This window comes from Stegodyphus dumicola, chromosome X2, assembly GCF_044657685.1.
Source record: "Stegodyphus dumicola isolate Sdum_Otavi_A_Nest chromosome X2, ASM4465768v1".
NCBI classification, from domain to species: domain Eukaryota; kingdom Metazoa; phylum Arthropoda; class Arachnida; order Araneae; family Eresidae; genus Stegodyphus; species Stegodyphus dumicola.
In genome coordinates this window covers 38,543,990-38,568,358 of record NC_140781.1, presented here as the reverse complement: position 1 = coordinate 38,568,358, position 24,369 = coordinate 38,543,990, and positions in this window count along the sequence as shown.

The following is a 24,369-nucleotide window of genomic DNA, read 5'->3' as shown; positions in this document are numbered from 1 at the left end:
AACCTTTTCAGTCCCAATGGGTGATAAAAGTCGCAGTAGATATTTAAAGAAGCCTAGAGGGAATTACACGCATCAATTTACTACATAGTGTATGTCCCATTGATAGTAGGCATCATTTCTAACATCTCCACTACAAAATTGTCGCGCGCCTCTTCTTATAGAGGCTTAGTTACAGACTGTCAATTTCTGTCAATGTCATTTGTGTCATTTGTGATAGTTACCAAGAATACATAACAAAAAATCAAGTCAGTTGAAACAAACAAATAAATTGGGACTGAAAGGGTTAAACAATTTAAGATGTTTTTTAAATTTTCAATATTTAATTATTCAGATTTCAAGCATCAAAATCATTTTCTTCAAACGCATTTGTTAAATGTATTTAACTCCTCAAAAACAGTATTTTTCCTTTCATTTAAAGATTTGATATTTTGATAACTTGTACATCTTGTTTTTGATATTCTGCACTATATCACACGTAAAATTATAAATTTTTGCTCATAAAAAATGCATAGATTCATGAGTCTATTTGAATTAATTGTGCTTCTTACATCCAAAAGCTGTTTAATATGAAGACGTATATTAATAGAGTTTTATAATATATTTTCAGTAGGAAATATGCACTAACATATAACAAGCATTAAAATAATTGAGTCACAGGATCATTAAGAAACCACAGTTATTACCAAAATAAATAAGAACAATGTACAATGTAATAAAGACTACAAAAATGAATGAGTACAATATTTAAAATAAATAAGGACTATATACAACTTCTCACACTCCCACACCATCGCCAATATATAAAAATTAAACATGTTGCAACAATTAAATGAACAAAAAAGAGGAAGTCTGAGCAAACCAGTGCTCCAAAAAAAGCATGTGATTCGAGTATATACAAGTATTAATATATAGTATGAATCACAACCAACATACTAATTAAGCCTTGCATGTATATAAAAGAGAACGCATATCAAAGTATAAGAAATGGCTAGCTCCATGAAGTATAAAGATGAAAAAAAATTTTCTGTTTGATTTAAAACGTAAACTATGGGAAACATGCCTTCTTTAAAAATATCTTTCTCCAAAATGTGTTAGATACTTTTAGTTGAATGCGTAGAATACTAAAGACTTTCATTTTATTGTAAAAATATTCTTTCTGATTATTTTAATTAAAAAATAATCATGCACGAAACGAACTCGGATTTTAAAATTTAGTTATGGTTGATATTCAAAATCATCTGTTTATAAAACATTTAAAATGATACATAAAAAAGTTACATTTTCTTATTCCAAATAATTTGTCATTTAAGTACAAAAAAATTGTACTTGAAACGTTTCAGTCACTGAAAATAAAAGTAAATGTAAAATACGTGCAGTTTTTATCCTTGAATAAAATTTAAGGGAAATTTGATTTTGTTTTTATTTCGTTAAGTTTTATCTTTAATTAAACATTTACAAGAAAAAATAGTCGCTTCAAAGTTATTAGGCAAAGAATTCCGACGACAAAAAATCGCCACAAAATAGAATCTCACTCAGAAATATTTATTTTAATTTCTGGAATGCATAAATTAAAATATTCTGAAAATTAAGAAACACGGAAGAAAAACATTAAAAATTGTCTTAGGAAGTTGGTCATTGTAAGTTCAATAAGTAACTATGAAATTTTCGAATAAAATGCATATGAAAAATTACATAAAATACTTTTAAGTGCTTAATAAGAAATATCTAAATCTAATTTATTTTATTTTTTTATTTTTTACCAATGACAGTCCCTCAGCCGACTTCGGCTTGGCCACTACTAAGAAGTGATGGTCATTTTATTATGGAGGCACCAAATAGGTGGGCCACCTTTGCCTCCTATGAAGGGACGGACAGTTACAACCATGCCTTCTCCGAGATTCGAGCCCGGGGCCTTTGATATGGCAGGCCGGCTCCCCATACCGTCTGGGCAGCTTTTACTTTTAAATCTAAAAGTAAATGTAAGCAATTCAATTTAAATCGATCACTCAAAATTCCATATCTTTTTAATCTTGTGTGGATGTGGTAAAATTGCGTAATGATTAAAACCTATGTTTATTATTCTCAAAAACATTGTTCGTCTTAGGGAGACAGTCAACAACAAGATTCACTGCATGTATACATTATTTCTAAAAAAAATAAGAAATAAAATAAAAATAAATAAATAAATAAATAATAAAAGCTGCGTGAAGATTTTCGTGATTTTCCTGAAGTATAATGTGCATATGAACTAGTTCCTGAGAATGTACTCCATAAAGGAATCCCACCCCTTAAGCAGATAGCCGTAGTGTGCTTTGGCATAATCTAATAAATCCAAACACTACTGAATTATTATATAGCTGACTTTCGTCATAACTAGCAAATCGACATTCAAGTAACTGACTGCACGCTGTGCATGAAAATTTTAATGACACTTTAAGAATAAAATGAAACAAAACAAGAAAGAATTTTCACTATAAGAGTATTAGATTAAAACAAAAGTGAAGAATATAATCTTATAATTAAGTTAGCAATTTTCTTATATTTAAGGTCATGCAGTTACTTACCTTCCTTTTTCTAATCTTTTTTAGATTATACTTTTCATGAAAATTACCAGTAAAATCTGTATAAAAATGATTTATTAATGACCTTTGTTAGTTAACTATGTCGGTTTAAAATTCGATTAAGTGCTATAAGTTGCATTAATTTTCTATGCTTAAGTTTCCTTCTTACTTTATCAGCAAAAATTTATTAATGAATAAAAAGTATGAAAGTAAAAATTATCCTTCTTTCCATCTTGCGCCCACAAATCATCATGAGAATACCCATTTACAAGTATTAAAGCCTGAAAAAAGCATGTCTGCGATGTTATGGTCATGCGACGATTTGTAGACACTTTAATTTTTATCACGATATTTTCGAAAGCGATGTTTTTAAACTTACGTTTTTGAACCGCTTTGTTTTCGAGGACGATATTTTGTACTACGATGTCTTAGAATTGCGATGTTTTCTCCCACGGTGTTTTGTAGCACGACGTTTTCGCCTTGCGCTGTTTTTGCGTTGTTCCGAGGTGTTTTTGCCGCGATGTTTTCGGCTGTAACCAGGCCAAGGGTACCGGAAACCGTCGGATATTTAAGACCAACGGCTGTAAGAGATATCCCAACACCAAGACTAAAACTGATATATGGGAATTTCTAGGATTGGCGGGGTGCTATAGCCGTTATATTCTGATGCATTCAGCAATCGCCGCTCCGCTGAGTGAATTTTAAAGAGCAAAACGTTAAAAGGTGTTGTTATTCTGTGGAATACACGATGTGTCATGGTTTTCAATGAATTGAAAGAGAAATCAACCAACCACCTAGTTTTATATGCACTCGATTTTAGTCTTCCTTCTGTTCTACAAACCAATGCATGTGATCATGGACTGGAAGTTGTTCGAGCACAACTCTCCAGCAAGGGAGAAGAACATCCAAGTATATTCCCAAGCAAGAAGTTTACAGAGGTAGAAAAAAGATACTGCACTACTGAAAAGCAATGTGCCATCATTCTTTTCGGAATCAGGAAATTTCATTATTATCTGGAAGGACAGTACATTACTGTGCAAACTGATCATAATCCGCTCACTTCGTTACGAACTAATGCCAGTACTAATCCTCGCTTAATGCGATGGGCTCTTGCTCTTCAGCCATATAATTTCACAATTGTCCATCGTTCAGAAAACTCAATAAGAACGCCGATATGTTAAGCCGGAAGACTCGAGATTATATTTTCTATATCTGCAATTTTTTTACAGTCTATGTAGACTTGTTTAATTCTGTCTAATATTTAAGGAAATATATTGTATAATACTGTAGAGTTATTAGGTTTTTTGAAGCAGGAATACATGAAAATGAGCAATGCCCTCGTCAGGACTCGAACTCTGGACCTCTCTAATACGCGCCGAGTATGCTAACCGTTACACCATGAAGGCATGCCGAAAGGAGGGAGAAAATATCTTATAATACATGCTTGCAGGGAAAAATGTAAAATTCTATTTTGTATGGGTGTAATTAAGTTTAGTTTTTAATACTGGCCCTCAGTATATAAGTTTCATACTTTTATCCTTGGCATTTGACTCAACATAGTGTAAATATTTGTGCTTTATATTCATTGTTTTTTGCTGACTTTTGTATTTCTGGCAGAGATATCCAAGCAGAATATATCTGAATTCTACTACCAACAACCCCCGCTGGGGAAAGTTAGGAGCTGTAACATCAGGTTTCATATTACAGAACTTCCTGTTTCTCTTGGGAATAAACAACAGTGTCCGCCGAAATGGCCGGGACGCGATCAAAGAAAAACTAGTTAAGAACAACCCTTTTGCTCGGTTTCCATAGACAAAAATGGAAAATAGGGGAAAAAAAAAAAAAAATCAGGATGGGGACTTTTGTCTGAAAAATGTCGGAGAAGTAAGTTGCATCACGCGACGGGAAAGCTGCTGTCTTTCCCTTTTTGTAATTGAGCTATTATATTACTTTTTATTTAACCAAGAAATCTTCTTTTAAGTTTCAAAATAAATATTTAAAAATACAACTCTGGTCTTAATATTTCCATCACGGAAATTCTGCAAACGTTACACTCCCTGTATTTTGGATGCATATTTAATATTTGCATTCCTTTTTTTCTTTTGCCTTATTTATTTTCTCATAATTTTATGTTATGATTTTTATAATAATCTTGTTACTGGCAACATGCTTTATTTTACTATTGAGTTTGTGCAGTGGCGTAACTAGGATTCCAGCGCCCTGGGACAACTGAAGAATTTGCGCCCCTTTCTGTGTCCCAAGAATGGAAAACAGTTCATTAAAAAATTTCGTAGCATTAATTGGGTGCCGCCTGGATGCTGTGCCTGGGGACAGATGTCCCCCCCTTGCCTCACCCTAGCTACGCCACTGAATTTGTGTGAATGGCAACAGCTGTTCATGTTTATGTTTCAGTAGAATAGGGTTCTTAGATGCACTGTGCTGCAGGCAATTTTCTTAAAGAATATTTCATGTTTAGAATATTAATTAAGTTTATTTACAAGGCTGATGCTTTTTAGTTCAAAGCAACTATTTGGTTCCCCAGGTGAGGCATTTATTGATTTTTAATATATTGTTATTATATGCTTTAGAACTGTGTTTAACGAATTTTTTAAGTACTAGCACTGCGAATCGTCTGCATGACGTTAGAAAGATAAGTGGAAATATTTTTTGCTGGTTAAGTATCTTGTTGAAGTTATTTGTGTTTATTAATCATTATTCATGGTAATAATGACAGAATTAAGTGGAGTTGATCTTAAAAGATTAAGAGGACGAACGAAATCTACCGTAACGCGGCTTCACAATAGTTTCAGTAATCAGTTAGGTATAACGAAATTAAAAGCGCGATTAGAAAGGAATTGAACAAATATTTAAAGAATTTGATCAATATGATGATGCTTTACCCGATGAAGCTTCAGAAATTGCTGAATTCGAAGCTAAATATTTTGAAACGAAAGTAATGTATCAATCCACCATTGCAACGGCCAGAAATGTTTCGATTTCAAATCCCAATGCAGTTTAAACTTCCCTGTTTAAACATTCCGAGTTTCATTGGTAAATGTAATTGACTGGCTTAATTTTAAAGATCTGTACATGGCGACAGTTCATACCAATCAGTCATTAGCGAAAATTCAAAAATTCCAATATTTGATAATACTTTTAACGGACGAACCAGCTTCTATTATTAAGCACATTCCGATTTCCGAAACTACATACGACGAGGCTCGGGACAAACTGATGAATCGTTTTGATAGAAAAACTCAAATTGTCATGTCGCTAGTCAGAATATTTCTTGAGCAACCCAGAATTACTAGCGCTCATTCTGTTAATCTAAGAAAAACTACCTGATACATCCAATGAAGTAGTCCGTAGATTAAAATCTCTTGGCGAAAATGCTTCGTCTAGAGACGTTTGGCTAATTTATTTTTTGTTAGAAAAGGTCGATCCGGAAACACGCCATTTATGGTCATAAAAAATTGGTGAAGAAGAATTTCCTACCTTAGAATGTTTTTTGGAATTCTTAAACTCAGGATGTGTTTCACTCGAAATGTTGAACACTCATAATACTGAAAAGCTAGTATTGCATAAAAATCAGTGGTCTGTTTCTAAGAATATTTCACATAATAATAAACATTCTGTTCTAAAATGTCAGCACTGCAATGGTATACTTTATCAAAGTGTTATAAATTTAAAGGTGCGGATATTACGACTAGGAAAAAATATCATCCGGAATAATTTATTATGCTTCAACTGTTTCGGAAATCATCAATTAAAATTTTGTTCATCGCAGAATTTGTATTTTATTTGTGAAGCAAAACACCATACTTTGCTGCATGCCATAAGTAATAACGTAGTGGTGTCAAACTCATCTCCATCTGATGAACAAATTTCTAATTCAGACGAAAAAAATAATATTTCGAGTTTTTCTATTCAGGGTCAGACTACTTCATTTTGACCAACAGAGGCAGTAATAATTTACGATTCTGGTGGTCAAGGTCACGAATGTATCATCTTTTTCGACAGTGGAAGTGAAGTTTCTTTCATCAGTGAATCATTTATTCCACTGTTAAATATACGCAGACAAAATGCCCGTAAAAGGACTTGGTGATTCTGAAGCAGCTTTGATTCGTGGTTATGTAAATGTAAAATTGTTTCCGAAATCTGAGCTGGAAAAAAAAATGGTGTTTTAATACAAGCATATATTCTTAAAAAATTAACTTCGCGTTTGCCAGTAAAGATTGACAGCAAAGACCTTCATTATTTGAATTCAATTAATCTTGCAGATCCGAATTTCAGTACCATGATAATTGGAGCTGACTATTTTTTTCTCTGCTTCAGCCAGGGCAGATTGTTGTCTATAAAAATGTAATTGCGCAAAATACTATTTTTGGTTGGGTTGTATCGGGCAGAATTAAAACAGAAGGCAATGCTCCACATCCCATTAGTGTTAATCGCATTAATTTACATATTGAGGAAAAGTCGATGCAACACTTAAGCTACTTAAGCTTTTTTGGGAGTTGGAAGAATTAACGTCCCAAAATCAGAAATCAACGGTTGAAGAAGAGTTTTGTGAGAAGTATTTTAAAGAAAACTATCGAGTAAACGAAAACGGCAGATTTGTTGTCCAACTGCCCATTTTCGGTAGAGCTGAAGACTTAGGCGACTCTCAACCTTTCGCTATTTCCTCGTCTTCTATCCATGGAAAGAAAATTTGATTTAGATAAAGAACTTGGTAGGCAATACAAGGAGTTCATGCAAGAATACGAAACTTTAAATCATATGGCTCCAGTTGTTCAGACTGAAGAAAATAATCAAGTATATTATCTACCGCATCATGCTGTTGTTAAGCCGAGTTAGCTCTACCACTAAACTTCGTGTAGTATTTGACGGATCATGTAAGCCTAAAAATTCAATTTCTTTGAACTCTGTTTTAGGGTAGGTGCAACACTACAACGAGATATATTTTCAATATTGCTCAACTTTCGTATACGTAAATTAGCTTTTTCTACTGACATAGAAGAAAATGTACCGCCAGATTTTAGTAGGTAATGAAGATCAACATTTATAAAGAATTATTTGGACAGAATCTGTTAATTCAAAAATGCAGACATATAAATTATGCACAGTTACTTATGGCATTGCTGCTCCATTTTTAGTGACACGCTGTTTGTGGCAAATTGCTTTGGATGCAGAACAGGATCATCTTCATGTATCTTCCGTTCTTAAAAATAATTTCTATGCAGATGATTATTTATCTGGATCAAACAGTTTAGAGGAAGCAGTTGACCTATGCTCTAAGCTTTTACAGCTATTAGACAAACGTGGATTCAATTTAAGGAAATAGAGATCAAACTGCCCTAAGCTTCTCGAAAATTTATCCATTGATAATCAGGAAGAAGGTGACCTGGAAGTTCACTCAGATGATTGTGCCAAAACTTTAGGGCTCTTTTGGAACTCTACAGAAGACGTATTTTTATTTAACATTTCAACGGATTTCGGGACTGAAATTACTAAAAGAAGGTTCATTTCTCAATCTTCTAAAATCTGTGATCCTCTTGGCTAGCTATAGCTATGTACAGTCAAGTTGAAAATGTTTTATCAACAATTGTGGTTTTTAAAACTTGACTGAGATGCCCCACTGCCTAAAAAATGGGAAGAGAAGTTGCAGCCACTTCAAGAAGAACTAGGTTCTCAGAAATGTTAAAATTTCGATGTGGCTTCAAACTACGTCTAACCACATCTATCTGCATGGTTTTTGTGACGCGTCAGAATCTGCTTACGCTGCTGTCATCTACTGTGTTGAACCAACATCTCAAGACAGAAATGAAGTCAATTTGGTTGTTACTAAAACCAAAGTTGCAACCATTAAACAAGTGTCCATACCTAGACTGGAACTACTAGGTGCATTGCTCCTTGCCAGACTAATTAGAGCTGTCCGTAAAGTCTTTTCCAGTACTGCAATTTCCATTCACGCTTGGACTGAATCTAAGGTTGTTCTCTGTTGCTTAGCAGCTCACCCTCGAAAATGGAAACCTTTTGTAGCAAACAGGTCTTCAGAAATATTAGATGCTATTCCCTATCAACAGTGGAACTACATTTCGTCGAAACAGAATCCTGCCGAACTTCCTTCTAGAGGAATCGATCCTAAACTTCTACCGAACATATCCCTATGGTGGCATGGGCCATCATTCTTAGCATTCGACAGTTCAAAATTATTTTCGGATAATGGTACGAACTTTGTTGGGGCAAAAAGAAAATTGTCCGAATTGCACACTCTGCTACTTTCACTTAACAGCAATGAATTGATTTTAAATTATTTGGCTCAAAATACTATGGAACAGAAAATGATCCTGCTTCTCCCTTCTTTGGTGGTTTGTGGGAGTCAGGGATCAAGTCCATAAAATTTCATTTGAAAAGAATGATAGGAGAGACAAAATTAACATTCGAGGAATTAACTACTTTACTAACTCAAACTGAAGCTGGGTAAAATTCACGCCCCTTATCTAAAACTAATCACAATGATGTAGCTAATTTAGATGCTTTGATTCCATCACATTTTTTAACTGGGGATGTTATTACTAGCATCCCAGAACAGGATATTTCAAATATTCTCAAACCCATTTTATTAAAACGATGGGAATTATTACAGCAATTGAAACAAGACTTTTGGAAGAGATATTATAAGGAGTATTTAAATTCCTTACAACAAAGATACAAATGGAAGGAACAACTTCCAATTTTTCTGTAGGTGATATTGTATTAATTAAGGAGGACAATCTGCCTCCTGGTGTTTGGCCTTTAGGTCGCATTGTTGAAATCCATACTGGAAAGGATGGCAATGTTAGAGCTGTTACAGTAAGAAATGTTAATGGTTATTTTAAAAGACCTGTAGTAAAACGTTTACCATTGCCATTACATCAGGAATGATCTATTGTTAATGCAATAGCAAGGGTGGGAATTAATGTTGGATGTATATTTAATATTTGCATTCCTTTTTCTCTTTTGCGTTATTTATTTTCTCATTGTTTAATTTTATGTTATTTTTACAATAATCTTGTTACTGGCAACATGCTTTATTTTACTATTGAGTTTGAGTGAATGGCAACAGTTGTTCATGTTTATGTTTCTGTAGAATAGCGTTCTTAGACGCACTGAGCTGCAGGCAATTTTTCTTAAAGAATATTTCATGTTTAGAATATCAATAGTTTATTTACAAGGCTGATGCTTTTTAATTCAAGGCACCTACCCGGGTTGTACGCGTATCCTTGGGAGTCCGTGACGCATATTAGCATTTCGTACTGCGCAGCACGCTTTTTAGTTCAAGGCAACTACCCTGGTTGTACGCGTACCCTTGGGAGTCCGCGACGCATATTAGCATTCTGTACCGCGCAGCACGCTTAGGGAAAAATTCGGCCTTATGATCAGATATGGCTTCAAATGACATAATTTCCTCTACGTTTCGGAACGTCTTGACTTTGCTTTGGCTAGAGAGTACACCTTCATATCGTTTGTTTGCATTTTGATAGCAGTACCGAAACGACTAAATGAAATACGTTGTACTTTTGTTACTATGAGATTACACTTCTAAATAATTTTCTCACAGACAGGTTTTCTTACACGGCCCGTACAAAAACTTTAGTTTCAATAATATTTTTTTATTACTAGATATCATGCACCCAAATTATCTTGGCTTAAATATCTATCTTATTTGATTCATTTATTTCACTGTCGTCTTCGACCAGCTATTAAAGATATAAATGTGCAATATTTTTGAAACGGTCTGTATCAATAGAAGTTACTGCCGTAAATAGGGAGAAAACAATGAAAAAGAGTAAATTAGCTTAGGCGATTTTTATAAAGGTTTACAAGATTAAAAGTAATTCCGAAACTAACATTTATGAAAAAAATCTTTTAAATGTAAGCTATGAACGTATTTTTGAAGCTTTAAAATAAAGAACAAAAAATGCGGCACAATCGAATGAAAAAAAGAATAGCAGTCATTAGCAAATCGATCATTTTTAAGCAAGAAAAGACTGTAGCACTGCTAAAGGGGTGGAATAATAAAAATGATAATAAGTAAAAAAAATAAATTTATAAAGTTAAGAGAGCTCGATCATCTAAACTGACAATGAAATTCCGGAAAACAGAAACTGTCTCTTTAGTCCGTATGAGTTCAGAAAAAATTGGTGAGAAAGATATAGACAAGTCTTTCAAAGTGGTCTCAAGTATCTTTCTTTGCTGGGCATGATGAGCGCAGTCAAGAAGAATGTGATTAATATCTTCATCGCCGGCTACCGCATCTGCACAAAGCACCTGAAACAAGTCCAAATTGCTTTAAATAGCTTTTAAAATTGCCATATCCAGTCAAAATTTGAGTCAATTTAAAAATAAAGCTGATAAACTTTCATTCTGCGAAAACCTATGGGAAAAAAACCTTTTGGTCCATTGTGCTTTTGGTGAGGACAGATATATTCTGTTCCAAATATTGACAGTATCATTTCTATAAAAGCGCTTCCAGTGTTTAACAGGAACATGGGGATTTAAATCAATGTGAAATTTCGAGGCTAGCTTTGCTTAAGCATCAGCTTTCTCAATTCCAAAATTTCCAGTGCGTACGAATGGTAGCAGAATGAATGTCGATATCAAGATCTTGCAAGGTCTTAATAATAACCTGAATTTAAACAACAAGTTTCTATGAAACAATAATTTTCTGTAGTAATAGTAGCGAATCAAGATATCACTACATATCAAAACGCGCATTGATCTCAAACTGCTACAAGAATTTTGAATCCATTTCGTAGCAAGTTTAAGCATAGCTACTCAGCCTGAAAACAGAGCACTCATTGCTAATTCTGTACTGTTTGAAGTCTTTTTCTTGTTTGTCTTCTTCATATCCAACAAAAGTATGGTCAACCTTATCATTCATCTTACTTACATCTGTAAAGCAAATTAAGTGGTACTCTTCAAGAATAGCATTTCAATAGCCATAGGGTTCCTGTTAAAAGGATGCAACAAAGAAAAAACTGGAAGATAGCCATCAAGAAAATTTGATGAGGAGTGTCTGTAAATGCTTTACTTCATCGTAATATCACTCAAAATTTCAATATATATTGGAATACAAGCGATAGCAAAAATAGACGCAAATAATTCTTAAAAGAGATCTTCTTTGGAGCTTGCAGTTTTTTTCAGTAAATAACCGCCCCATACCCTTAACGCATAGGAAATAACCGGCACTATTCCTTGCGTATAGACCAATTTAAGAAGATCTGTTTCGACTTCAATAAGTGTTTTTAGAAATTTTAAATAAAATTCTGATAATACCATTTCGAATTTGCCTGAGAGATGGGAAATATGATACTTCCGCTAAAATTTCTTATCCAAGATAACTCCTACATGCTTTATTTGAGTAACTTCTTCTATAGGAATGTACCCAGTTTATTCTTCAGTCAGTATTCATCTTTTTATGTACTCTCATAACTTTGCTTTTGAGCGGGCCGAATTTCAATTTATAAAGTTTAGACCACTGAAAAGCAGTATCAAGGATATCAAAGAACAAGCATCAGCGAACCTTTTGCATTGAACAATTAAAAACAAATCATCCCCAAAAGTAATATTAAAACAGTTCTGAATTGCAGATAATTCATACAAAAGATCATTAATGATAAGATTTCACAAAAGTCTCCAGAGACTAATTGAGGACAGCTTTTTTCCAAACTATATTCTTTAGTAATATTACACAGAGAAAGTTCTACAGTGCGAGTTTGCAAAACAAAAAATAAATAAATAAATAAATAAATAAAAATAAAAATAAAAAGTCCTTGATCAGATAGAAGATGTTCCTAGGTATATTAGCACGTTTCATTAAATTTATGATTCTTGGCCACCACTAAGAATTATCAAAATCCCATTTTATATCCAGAAACATCAAAATCGTGACGTAATTTTATAAGGTATTTCTTCCGCCTTCGTGGCGTAGTGGTCAGCACGCTCGACGCGTATTCGAGAGGTCAGTGGTTCGAGTCCCGGCGAGGGCATTGCTCATTTTTCATATCTCCTGCTTCGAAATATCCTAATTTCTCTACAATTTTTCCGTTTACTTTACTTTACCATATGACATAAACGAAGAAGCGCATCTTCAACTGACCGCTATGAGGAGTAAAGCCATATTGATCTTCATCCAAAATATTTCTGCTTGTTAAGTGCAAATTCAATCTGCTTATATGAAGTTTTTCGAATTTACTCAAGCATGGCAGAAGGCTGATATATCTGATGTTTTCTATACTAGACCCCTTAACTTCATTATTTTTAGGAATAGTCATTATGCTAGTTTTCTTCCACACCTTGAAGAAGAGGTTTTCGTTTAAATTACTGATTCACAAAAATTTCTAATAAACTTTTGAAGGAGTTAAGATGAAATTTTTAAATATTTTTTTTAAATATAAGTTGAAGAGCACCATTTTCCTAACATCATTTTTTCCACTAGTGGTTTTCCCCATGTGTAACGTGTATACGAGCCAGTTTCTCTTAGAAAGTCCTCCACGAAGGCATCCCTCCCCTTAGGCAGATAGCCCTAGTGTGCTTTGTCATAATTAAATACACACCATTTTTTCCACTGAAGATATTTTTATATCGGAGGTACTCAACTCAGAAACTGTAATAAAAGCGTTCAAGACATCAAAATAAAATAAAGGAAGAACATTTTTAAACACACATTAAGCTGAATAAAAATTAGGAAAAAAATTAAATAGGAAGAATTTTTTTAGCAAGGAAAAAAAAAATTCTTGAGCAAGGCGAAAGACAAAATTTATAAAAATTATGTTTAACTTACCTTATATCCTCCTTTGAGGCTTTTGATTTTCCCAGCAATGGATTTAGTCACCGTTTGCCAGAATTTTCCGAACGCTTCGTTGTGACAGCTGTGAAGCCTGAATAATATAAGATATATTAATCTAAAATGCATTTGTCATTCAGAAAAGCTCTACACAAATCCTCTTGCTTATATGTCATGAAGGCCATGAAGACAGATTATACCAAACTGTCAACACCTATATAAAATTTTAATTCACTCTTTCTGCTTCGCGCATTAGTAGGTGAATAAGAACTCATGGGGAGAATAAAAAAGAATTTGAGAAACGATGAGGGATTATGAGAAGATCCTCTCCTGGGTTTTCCGTCCCTCTTCACCGCCTACAACTAGGGAGCTCATGTTGCCACTGGGTGATTCAATGTAGAATATTACTTAATTATGCATCATCTTAATTAATTAAAATTGTTCGAATTTTATACATTTTTAATTAATTTTTAAGCAACTTCTTTTATAAAATTAAAAGCTTTATTTTATATGTTTGAAAGGTATTTTCAGTTTTCTACTTCTTTAAACCGATAGCTGTACGTTTACCATTTGTACTCATCTTTTATCACGTAAGATTAGAGGGATTAACGTTTTTAATATCAAATCAAGTGAAACAATAAGAAATTTTAATTTAACTCAAATTCTGTTGTGTATTAGAAATACTATTAAAATATTTTAGGTTACATTTTACATTAATTAATGCTTTCATGTCAAAAATGTGTAAAATTAGAGCTTATTTTCGTGTTTCATTGCTCTTTAAAACATCTAAAAGCAGAATATGGGCTGGATGTAGGAGCATTTTCGTGGTTTTCTGCATGTATAACTTGTTAATGTGAGCCAGTTGCCTTAGAAAGTCCTCCACGAAGGCATCCTACACTTCCTTGTAGTGTCTTAGGGGGGAACACGTAAATAATAATAATGAATATTTAGGTTGAAACACTTTTCTCTTCAAAAGGATTATATCTTTCCGTTTAGTTCAAATACATTTTATGAAACTGTATTGAGAAAACGAACTTTATTATCCAAGTCTTTTAATTATGTACTTCTTTTATTTCTTATATTATTTTCCCTTATAGCTTCTTAATAAATAGTGGCGTATTTTTGCAAACTGTATTTTAAAACATATTTTGCAGTAAATGTAGATTTTAGATTTTAGTTTAATTAAAAATCTTTTATTATTAGGTAAAAGTTTTTTTTTCGTTCTTTATCTTTAAAATTTAAGTTGCATTCCAAAACAAATTCTTATCCAATAGCTTACATCCCTGAAAATTAAACGTTTAAATGTCACAAACAATAAAGATGGACTCGATTCGATATATTCTGTCAGACGAGACTGACTTCAGTTGTAACCACCTCAACCTTTTCTTAAGTATTGCATAAACCTAAAACCGGCTTAGCATACTTACTCGGAAATAAGACTTTTCATATGTTTAAGGACAAATTTTAAGAAATGAGATTGTAGCTGAAGAATTATATTGTTCTTGCCGTAATTCTGAGAAAAAAAGCTTACTGCCCTCTTCTTTCGGATTTCCTTGAAATATCGTATCGTTAGCTGTGCCCCAAGTACGAATTCGTTCTCTTTAGGATATGTTAGTGATGACTTGATGATCTAAACATTGGTTGAACGTTTAAAAGCCTCTTTTGTTTTGTTTTCAGTCATGCTTTAAATTTATAAAAGGTGGTTTTCCCCATATGTAACGTGCATACAAACCAGTTTCCCTTAGAAAGTCCTCTACGAAAGCATCCCCCTAGACAGACAGCCCTAGTGCACTTTGCTATAATCAACTAAAAAAAACAGTAACATTTTCATTTGTTAAGTTGTTGAAAATTTTTAAAATATTAAAAACTCCAACTTAATCTTTAGATAAAATAATTCAAGAAATAGACTAAAGAAATGGGTTTTAAACTACAATTACTAGGGAAATTTTAGATTGTGTTATTTTTCGATTAAATAACAAAGATTTCTAAAATCCTCTGAAAGAATAATTTATTTCTCCCCGAACCCTAAAGGCTGTTCCTATCGACTCCCCTTCCCTGAGGCCGTATTTTGACGACCTTTCAATAGATCGACACCGCTTCAGTTACCTTGCAATATCCCCAGTTTTTTCCCACAGTTTAGAATAGGGGTAGCACAATTAGCAAGATTGTCCTCTCTTCTTTCCTCAGTTAGGGGTTAAGGGCTCACCGGCTATAATAGAATGAATAATCAAGGTCTGCTTAAAGGATTGCATGATAGAAACCCACAAGACTATTATTCTCAGTACATTAGCAATTTATACTTCTTGTAATTTTATAGAATTAGAGAAGCAGCTTGGCCAGTATTCATTTTGACCCTCCCTTGTCGGACTTATTCAAGGTTTAAATATAATATTACACACACGCGCGCAAATTTATATATATATAAATTAAAAATTTGTATAATATGTAAATTATTTTTTTTTACTTGTTATTATAGATAATACTAAAAAATTATTATCTCCACTAGCAATAAAGTTCTCTTTTTATTAAGTTTCTTAATTTTCTTAGGAGGTAATCCAAAATTGTTCTAATCAATAACTTTCTTATTGCTATTTAAATTTATTATTTAATTATTTGTTATCAATTTATTAATTCTTAATTATATTTTTTCTTGAATTTGCTTCATATAAACTAAAAAATCATGAGGAAAATTATTATCTTAACGTGGCGTATATATCTGTAAGGGTTTTTGTTAATGAGAGCGTATATCATATGTGGGCTTTTATCTATATGCTCATGCGCTTTCGTTCAGTGGGCTCTTATCCGGTCACCATAGAGGTGACCATCTGATCAACATTCACTCACCTCTCCTTCTTCTTCACATTCATTGCTAACCTACCATCGACTCACATGCTATGTCCAATTCTGAAGAGAAATAAAATAAATTAATAAATAACAGGAATAAAATAAATAACTAAATAATAAGTTTTCCTTTTCTCTTGCAGGTGTTTGTGATCAGCCCTGTATATCCGTGACCATTCCACATCACGGGAGAATTCTTTGTTCTCTTTAACAATTTTACATAAAGACATGAAAGAAAAGCACATTGCTCATCAGACTGACTGCAGTGATTTCACATTAAATTTGTTCTGCTTTGAAATTCAAAAATGAAAAATCATATATTTTAAATAACACAGAAAAAAAATGCTTAAAGCAAGGAAAATCCGAAAAAGCCGGGTTTTTAAAGTAAAAGGTCACTAATTTAAGTTTTTTTTTTTTTTTTTTTTTTTTAAGACATGCCCTTTATTTGAATACCATTTAGCAACTCTGTCTGGCTGATGGTCATATAAAATCCATTTTTCTTTATTTGGTTCGACATTTTCCTTCAGGCACATTTTTAAATTCGTTACTAACTATAATAACGAAGCTTGTTCTTTTGAAAAACTGTGATAGCAGCATCCCTGCAATAGCAATAATTTATTGAAAATTGTGATAGTAGCTAATTTCATGAGTCTTTGGAGTATTATACTTTTTTTTATAGATTTCTTGTTGGCTCAAATCTCAAAAATTCTCAATTTTTGTTTTCCTGTTTCAAAATATTTGAAGTGCGATTATTCTTTAAAAATTGATGTAGTTATATCTCAAGATGATAATACTGAATCGCAATCAAGTTAAAAAAATTTCAAAATGTTTACTTTTGGTCATATCTCAAGACGCTAATACTGAATCGCAATCATGTAAAAAAATTTTCAAAATGTTTACTTTGTAACAGTCACTACTATGTGACATTAATGTTATATATAAACATCGTCTGAAAACGAAATTTTAAGTGGTGGAGCGTCATTGGGATTTTTCACAATGCAAAACCCGAATGGAAAGGCTCAGATGACAATTGTTCTCACTTACCTCTTCGAGAAAGCATAAAATGGGATGATTTTTCAAAAAATGCCTCATGTGGACAAGCTTGAAACGGGACATATCCTTGCTGACAGCGGAGGAGAAAGACGGATGAGCTCTTGCCAGCATATAGATTTAGTTTTTGATTGGCTTATTCGATTGTGGCAAAGCATGATGTAGATAACTGCCTAAGGGGAGCAATGCCTTCATGGAGAACTTTCTAATAAAAACTGGGTCGTACTCACGCTACACATAAGAAAGAAAATGAAAACGTCCAAGCAGCGAGACCTTTGGTCTAGAATCAAACCCAGGTCGAACTACCAGTGTTTAACGATTTTACCGTTTGGCTGCTGATGAACTCTGGTTTTTGAGCTTAGCTTTGGTAGCTTTCTTTATGGTGTTAATAGAAGCATAATAGTTTGACCTTATATATTTTTTAAAGTTATGTTCGGTGAAAAGTTGCATATATTACTTTACATAGAAGATGTACATATGGAATAAAGATCTAAGAAGGAATATTAAGTGCGGTATAAGTCGGTCTCTCGACACATTATAGCACGGTGTTTTTCGAGAACCACAACTTCGAATCAAAACCTAGCCAACAGGAATTTCCCTTGAAGGAAAAATTGTTTATAAAAGTCGTCATAAAAGCTGATCTTATTTCTGCTTTGAAAGAGATCGTGGGAGAAAATGATCCCAATTTAAAAGTTGTCCAGAGGATTTCACCTTGAAGAATTCAGAGAGGGAAAAATGTGAGGAAATTTCTCGCTTGCGTTTACAACAAACCGGAATCTGTAAAGAAACTAGTAACCAATAGAGTAAACATACTTCAATTAGATAGTCTTTTGAAATCCGTTCAGATATTAGACATGCCGGACGAAGTAAATAATTTATTCTGTCATTCAGTAGAATTTACGTTCAAGCATAAGAATGTATACCGAGTGAATTTAAGTCCCAAATTTTGCTTAAACTAATAGGCGATAAAGCCTCTAATGCTTTGATGGATACGAAATATTATGATAAAATCAAATCTTGAACTATTAAAGAATATTAACATCATCAGTTATATATTTCGAAAATTTTCACAAAGCTAAAAATCTTGATGTGGAGGGCTTAACATGGAACTCTCTTCTCGTAAAGATCATGCTGGGTGCATTGCTACACAATTAAAAATGCTAGTAATTTTGAATTTATTCATTTAGTCATTTCCGACGAACATTTTAAACATTAGATTGTAATTTATCATGCCATTCTGTAGTTCGGCTGTAACTCGAAATTAAAGCTGGCTGTGACTCGAAGAACTGATAAAAGAATTGGCTGTTAGCGTCACTGCGAAAGCTAGATCTTTTGATGAGGTAAACTAAAAAAAAAAAAAAAAAAAATGTCCTAATTACCGTTATTCATTCAATAAAAATTATAAACACACTCCACCGACACTATGAAAAGATCAAATTGTAAACAAACAAACAAACAAACAAAAATATTCCCTTAAACTGCGATAATATTGATTTGTAAATTCCTAATTATCGTGATTCATTCAATAAAAATTATAAATATACTCCACGGACACTTAGAAAAGATCAAAATGTAAACAAAAAAGTATTTCCTCAAACAGCAAGAATATTGCATTTGTAACAGCAATTTACATTTAGCTAAGGATTATCCTAATAGGTAAAGTAATTTTGATCAATCTATAAGGTATTTCTCCCGCTTTCCTAGCGTGCCTTCGTGGTGTAGTGGTTCTGCACCTTGGGCCGGTATTCCAGAGGTCCGTGGTTCGACTTCCAATTAACCTAATGACTCTACATATCAAGTAAAGAAAACGATAATGTACAAGTAAAATCCAAAGGTAATCTATAGTTTAATTTTAACTCTTCGTAAAGAAAACGCGGATTTACAAAAACTTGAGAGTTCTGATGAGAAAAATTACTTTACACCCTTTGAAAAAGATTACTATTTGCATGGCAAGCAAACAAATAAAAGGTATGAAAGATTCTGGTACGGATATCCAAAGAAATAAAAAACTAGTCCCTGGTTTAAAAATCGTTAAGGGAGAAAGATTTTGCTAAATACAGCATTTTTGAATGCGAAGGATACGGATTTTTGAATTCTTGAAAAGGATGCGGATTTTTAATTGCTAAGAATATGGATTTTTGCATGGAGGTAGTGGCCCTAAGCCGGTACTTTGAAGCACTCGCGATCCCATCGTTGGTGACCAAAACATTGGGTAATTTACCATTAAGTTCAATGGATTTTGACACGATCGGATGTAAATATTTTGTAATTACGTCGTAAATATGCATATAAATGCATATATATTTTCTTTTTCTATAATACTTCAGAGTCCTAAGTATATGAAAAGTATACATTTTTAAACATTTCATTCTGAACGGAATTAAATGCTATACTTTTCACAGAACAGTTTGCTCAGAATGGTTTAATTTGAATGAAATATTTTCACAAGTTTTCGTTAATTACATTAGAAAGAAATTTTAAGGTAATTCGATTTTATTCGGTTAAGGATTATAAAAATTAAGATCAAAGTTTATTGCATTATTAATATTAAAATTATGCATTATTCTTTTCTATTCACAGAGCTTCTTTCTAAAATACTTTCTCAAATATGACATGATTTTTTAGCTTCTGAGGCATCTTTTAAATCGAAAAAATATAAGTCAATTTATAATTAATGCTCTATTCGTTCCATTTCAAATTAGAGCCTCTTTTATTTTAATAACGAAATAATACTTTAAATAGTACTCAACTTTCTCTGAATATTTCTGAAAGGGAATAAAATAAGGATTAGTTTTTAAATATTATTTAAAACTTGTAACTGAGTATTTATAAAATGTAAGGGGAATAATTCTTTTAATTATACTTATTAGATTTTTTACCCTTAATTTCAACAAGACATATTTCCAAAACTCCTCTTTATTTCTTTCTTTGGACCCACCAGCGCCCGAGCGGTAAAGTCGCTGAACACTGGTAGTTCGGTCCGGGGTTCGAATTCCGCGAACGGGCTGGCTGCAGGGGCGTTTTCGTGGTTTTCCCCATGTGTAACGTGTATACGAGCCAGTTCCCTTAGAAAGTCCTTCACGAAGACATCCCTCCCCTTAGGCAGATAGCTCTCGAGGCTTTGCCATAATCACACGCCCACATTTCTTTCTTAAGTACGCATCTCATAGAAATTGCTTTACAATACCTTTTAACAGATTGCTTTCCAGTACGAACAGTTCTTGCTTAAATAGTTTTATAACGTATTTGTCAACAGGATGTCAATTTATGTTTAAGATTCAATGTTAAGGTTTATTATATATTTAGATAATATTTATAATCATTATAAATTTAGATGTATTTAATAATTAGATTTCTTCACAGTAACATTCACAGTTATTTACAACTGAATAAATCCTTGATTTCAAATACATTTATAAATCGTTTAATAAATATTTACGTTTTTGTTAAAGGCTTTTTGCAAACACATGCATAAATACCCATATATGTTTCAAATTTTTATCTTCGGCGTGTGGAAATATTTAATTTCTGGTCATTCACTATATTTTCCGAGTAAAGTAATTCACACTAAATTTTAAAAAAGTACATGTTACAATAATATGTGGATGTGAAAAAAATTTATTTTATTTAAAACATTTTGGAGTTTCGAACATAAAATAAAAGTAACGGATATTCTACCAAGGGTATCGAAAGATGTATACAATTTTAAAGGTGAGGTATTTTTTATTCTTTAAGCATAACTTTTTTGCTAAAATCTATATTTTTGTGGTTCAACAGCTTAGAATTTTATAAAACAAATTCATAATCGAAATCGCTGTTGTTAGTTATCGAAAAATAACCAAGATGTGATTTTTGCGTAAATGTCACTAAGCTATACAAATTGATATTATCCATCACACTAGGAATGTTTCTTTTATGCGAAAGTGTCCCATTTTTCGATTTGTATGAAACTGTCGTGTGTCGAAATATTATCAGACCGCTGTCAAACGAGCTTCTGAATGTAAACAAAAAACACCCCAACTGGTGACCGAAGCTTCGGAGAAGTGCTTCCAGGGGCGTAGCTAGAGGGGGGCAAGGGGGGCATCTGTCCCCGGGCGCAGAATCCAAGGGCGCCAAACTGATGTTACGACATTTTAGAATTAAATGTTTTACATCCTTGGCAAGCAGTAGGGGGCGCGAAATCTTCAGTTGTCCCTGGGCGCTGAAAACCCTAGCTACGACTCTGAGTGCTTCACTTCTAATGCCGGTTTGGCCACTCCTTCCTTTCTTACCTCCATGGATTTTTGAATGTGAAGAAATATTATGCAAGGAAACAATTATACGTAGACAAAACATGAAATGCAAGTAACAAACAACAGAGACCGAAGGGGACGAAACACATATGTCAGATATAAATCATTTTTATAGTTCGTTTGCGGAGCGGTTGTCAAATATAAATAATTTTTATGGCTGGATGGTAAAGCCGCAAAATCAAGGTCGAGACAAAAGTTCAGGAATTTTCAGAATCGAATAAATTTAGAGAGGCGTAGTGGGAACAGCCCACATCAAAGAGCTCTTTTAAAACGGTGAATCCAAAAGGAATAATTTTTTTCTACGAAGAAAAAATTTGTGCGAAACGCTTTATCCAGAAACTAAGAACCACGCCTCAGAAGATTATTTAGTATCTCTATTTAGAAGAGTTGCCATTTACGTTCCTAATGCTGATAAACTTATTGTATTTACGACTAGGCTTAAAAACTTATTTAAGCATATAAACTTATGATAGCTCAGCTTAGCCTATTTCAGATAAACTCTAAAGCCTTTTAATAATTTATTTTATTGCACAGTCGAATGTTCCAGCCAGTTAAACGAATCATTGATCTGGGGGTGGAATCACCAAGTAATATAAACCATTTTTGCACAATTTATCTAATTATTAAAAGAGCTCTCTAAAATTATTTCCTTAAATGCCTCCTTAAATTAATAATAAAGCGTTATCACTGGAAATTTTGGGAGGCCAAAATTACAGTGTGATATAAATGAAGATGGTAAAAATAAATCTGAGTGAAAAAAATGAAGTTTTGAATATTACAAGTAACAATAGTAGTAAAATCTTCCTTTGATATATCTAATGAATTTCCATTTAAAGAATATGCACTGTTTTTGATAAAACGATACAATTTTTGTTTTCGGGATAGCAGGCATGAACTTATGTTAATTACCATAACGTAAGGTAAATATTCAACACACTTAAAGTTTCTTTTATTAAAAGGAAAGTTAAAGCAAATTTGAGTAGCATACATTTCATTCAATAAATTTCCTTAGTTATTGTTTCACTGAAATAAATATAATTTTAATTATGTATTTCACCCTGTATCTTTGAAATAAATGAACTCGAACAGCCATTCTCTGAAACACATTACCTTGAATGGAAAAGATGACCTGAATTTATGGAATTTTAAGAACTTTGTACTTTACTTCCGAATTTTACGTTACTAAGTGTCATTTCTCAGTGCCTTGAAATTATTTCAAAAGATCTGTAAGCTTTCTACAAATTTTAAGGCGATGATTTTCAAGCATATTTCATGTTTGCATTCATTGGTTAAGTCGATGATTTTGAAGCATATTTCCTGTTTGCATTTATTGGTTTCAATTAAGTTTTTAAAATCTGAATAACTTTTCTAGCTTTAAATATTTTAGATGTTACATTATACATTTGGAATTTCTGCTGCAAAAGTAAACCTTTGCTATCTGTTTTCAATTTTAATTTCTTTGAATGCAAAATTAATTTTTAGGTTTTACTCTATGACTATAGGTATTTATTTTTGTGCGTGGTGCTTTTTCTCTTATTTCTTTATAACAATCAATCTTTTTTTGTTAGTTTCAAAAGTAATTTTATTTTTTAATTCTTCCTAAATTTAAAGTTTGGCTTGTATTATTTTATTATTTTTGTACTGTATTTTATGCTTTTTCTTATTTTTTCGATTCAATGTTTTTTATATTTTTTTCTTTTCTAAATTTTAGTTTAATTCACTGGCTTTAAAAGTCATTAAAAAATTTTCTTAAATTTTATAGATATAAGTTTCTTTGTTTAACATGTTTTATTCCTGTTTTACTTTTTATTTTATTTTATTTTTTAAGTTCTCATTCACCTTAAATCTGAATTCATTTTTAGAAAATGTTTTAATTTAGAGATCTTGCTCGAAAAGTTTAGAGAAAAAAATATTTTAGTGGGAGTTAAGGTAGAGGAGGAGGAAAGGGTAAGGGAATTGATGTGAGATTGGCGTAGAGTTGTTAGCGCATTCGAGGGATCAGAAATTAGAGAAATTGAGATTATATAATGCAATAAATTAGAATTATATTAGCCGTATGCAGTAAGCTGGCTAATTACTGATTATACACTGCAGAAAGTTAAAATTACATTAACATGTAAAGCACAGTAAATGAGAATTATAATACAAAAATGATGCAGAAGATTAAAGTTATGTTAAGCAAGGTGCACAAAACTGGATAATCATAAAGAGTACACAAAGAAAAAAAAATTAAATTACAATATCTGGAAAGCTCAATAATTGAGAATTATTGATTGAAGAATTGATATTATTACTCGGAAAGCATAGTGTTTTAGAACTAAAATGATTAAACAAAGCAGAAAATTAAGATTAATATATCCGAGAAACACAATACTCAGTTGATATTCTACGTACTATGCGTTAAAAATACTACTGAAAACAGGAAATGTGAGAATCATTATAATAAACTTAAAGAAAAAAAATATGTATATAGAATCATTATAATAAACTTTAAGAATATATATATATATATATACTGACAACAAATAGTATGTTCAAAAATAACCATGGGGTGTTAGAGGAAAAAGAACTAATAGTTGAAGAAATGCTACGCTCGAATAAATCACTCATGCTACACTGGTGCGACACTGAAAGAATATACCGATGTGTTACCAGGAAAGAACCAAGTTCTGGATGTAAACAGTAGCGCATGAGAAAATAGTTCTTGCAAAGTCCTTTAGATGGCAGTGCAGAGTTGCCTTCCGTAGTAGCTCCCAAGTGACCTTAGAGCCGTGTTCCCCAACGTGAGGCCCACTCC